Here is a 2555-nt window from a genome sequence, read left to right on the forward strand (position 1 = left end):
ACTTCCATTGTATTTGTTGGTTTTCCTACTATGGAGTCAGTGGTTACAGATTTTCAGCCTTCGTCATATCTTTATTAGTGTAAAGAGAAAAAATAACCTCATAAAGGTTTAGAACCACATGATGGCATATAAATAGTAAGGCACATTAAATTTGTGGGTGAAATATCTATTCAGCTAAAACTACTGCTTGATCTAATGTTTAACTTTGAGCAAAAGCACTCGTTTCAGATCTTTAAAGGGTTATTCAGTTCAAGTAATAACTGCTTACCTTGTGTTTTGATGTACCAGTTTTGTTATTGTGAAGAACAATAAATGAGTTAACAACAAATTTTCCAAAGTCATCCTCCATTTATTTACAGTTATACAGATGATGTTTTTATTCAGGCACTGAGGGAAAATTCTTTTCTGGAGTAATGCATCATATTGTTTACATGAGACAGGATGAAACAGCAGCAAAACACACTCATACACACAGTGAAAGAAACAAAGCTACAAAAATGTGAAGGAATTTGCAAAGAATGTATCAATCAAGCACAGAATGCATTTATAGACCTGAGCTTTTAACTCTTATTGACAACTACAGCTCTTCTACACTACAGTTGGACATTGGTTTGTTGAGCCCAACAGACAGTTACAATTCTATGCTGTAATGTGACATCTTCACCTTCACAAGCCAGTATCATGTTGAGGGTCAGTGCTTGTTATTAAGATTTTGTGTTTTTTTTACTGTTTGGTACTTGAGCATCATTCTTGTCACAAAATCCATCAGACATCCTGTATTCTTCAAGTTCACACAGCAGCTGTCAGTTCTCCTCCAACAGGCGGTTTACTTCTACACATCTGTCCATACACCATTTACACTCAGTTTGTCTCGGCTACCTCCTTAATGTTGTGTGTCTCCTCATCAGTGTCTCTCACCATCTTCAACCTCACGTGTCTCCTCCTCTGCATGTTGTTCATCCACATCTTCAGCTGACTGCAGTGTTGGTTTTCTTTCCCTCCTCTTAGTTTGTCTTGCAGAGTGTGCAGTGTCTGTTTGTGTAGTATCTGTGTGGCCCAGATGTAGAGATGGTGCTCAGTTTGGGTCAGTCTCCATCATCTCATATGCAGGTTGGCTGGCAATGACAAAGTTAGAAATGTATATACTGCAAAAAATTACAAGAAAGAATAAGTAAAAATAAATGTACTGTAATTCTACATGCTTACGGAAATATGACAGTTTGAGCATAAGAAACCTAAATTGAATTTTGAACTTTTAAAACATTAACATTAACCAATATTTTTATTTTTATTTAAACTGCTGTTTTATGAAGCTACAGTCTGAAGTTTTAAATTTTTTATGTAATGTTTTCAACAAGAACCTGTATTTGTTATAGAAAAAGGACAGTCGAAAATGTACTTTTTGACAGTGAGTGAGTAAATCAGCAAATGTAAGTTGTAACTAAGATTTAAAAAGTATTTTACAATATTTTAACAATCAATTACTTCACAATCTTAAATCCAAATGCACTACGTTGATTCACTAAGATTTAAATGCAGTTCTACCCCCAAAACTAAAGTGTTACATTGAATTAAAGTAAGTATTAGAAGCTCAATGACAATTGTAAAGTTACTTAAATGTTCTTACGTACTTACCTTTGTGAAAATGTCGAGAGCATAAACGGAGATATACCAAAAGATGTATTTTGGGTCTCAATGCTGCAGGCCAGGGCACCCGATGCTCCGCTACAGTCTGTCAATATCCTTTCTTCTGAGTGGGAGATTTTAAATATCTGTCGTCGTGATAATTTGTTTACCTTTTCGATCGCGTGATTTGCTATTAACTTACAGCCCTTAACACAACAAGAACGTAACACTGTATTTACTCTGCGAAAGACGCTAAACATACAACAGCTCACGTTAACTCGGATTCAACACAAATGGCGGCTGTGTCCCATAATGCACTTCGGTGTTTACGAGGGTGACGTCACCTGACAAAGACCGATCTGGCAACACTGTTAGTTTACTTGCAGGAGTTCCATTGGCATTTTCACGCATGTGAATTCTGACCAATCGATAAGCAGTTTAGGAAATATATTCAATAACATCTGGCCAATGAGAGATGTGTATTGTGTCAGATGACTGCATTTTGGTTCTTTTCATCTGGTTCGGACCAAAGCCAGCAGTGTGGTGTGAAAACGACCCAAAGACGGCAGAAAATGCTACAATGTATAATTTATTGCCCATTGTCTGGACCAAATGAAGCGAACTACAGATGTGAAAAGCACCCTAAATGCATAGACTGAGAAAAGAGCTTGTTTAATGGGAACCTATACAGGCTCAACAAGAAATGTGATTTATAGTTCCCATGATCTGCATGGAACCTCCAGCCTAAACTGGTAGACGACAAATCCACCCAATGACAAATTCTTCTAAGTGAAGTTTGGCAAAGCATGGTAAACTCAAAGTTTGTGGTCAGCATAGAGTCAAAGACAATATAATACACATGAGATGTCACTCGTATAGTTTTGAATGGAGAAAAGTGTAACAATCTATATGGTGAATGAAGCCCCTCC

General features: G+C 36.9%; 1 long non-coding RNA gene across 1 annotated transcript; it reads right to left on the reverse strand.

Moving 5' to 3' along the window:
- Positions 1-328: 328 nt before the first annotated feature.
- On the reverse strand, positions 329-1902 carry LOC130239872 (uncharacterized). The gene is made up of 2 exons (XR_008838720.1): positions 1636-1902; positions 329-1115 (listed from the first exon to the last, which is right to left on the reverse strand). It is a non-coding gene; the product is annotated as an uncharacterized LOC130239872 (long non-coding RNA).
- Positions 1903-2555: the final 653 nt, after the last annotated feature.

This window comes from Danio aesculapii, chromosome 13 (assembly GCF_903798145.1).
Source record: "Danio aesculapii chromosome 13, fDanAes4.1, whole genome shotgun sequence".
Taxonomy (NCBI): domain Eukaryota; kingdom Metazoa; phylum Chordata; class Actinopteri; order Cypriniformes; family Danionidae; genus Danio; species Danio aesculapii.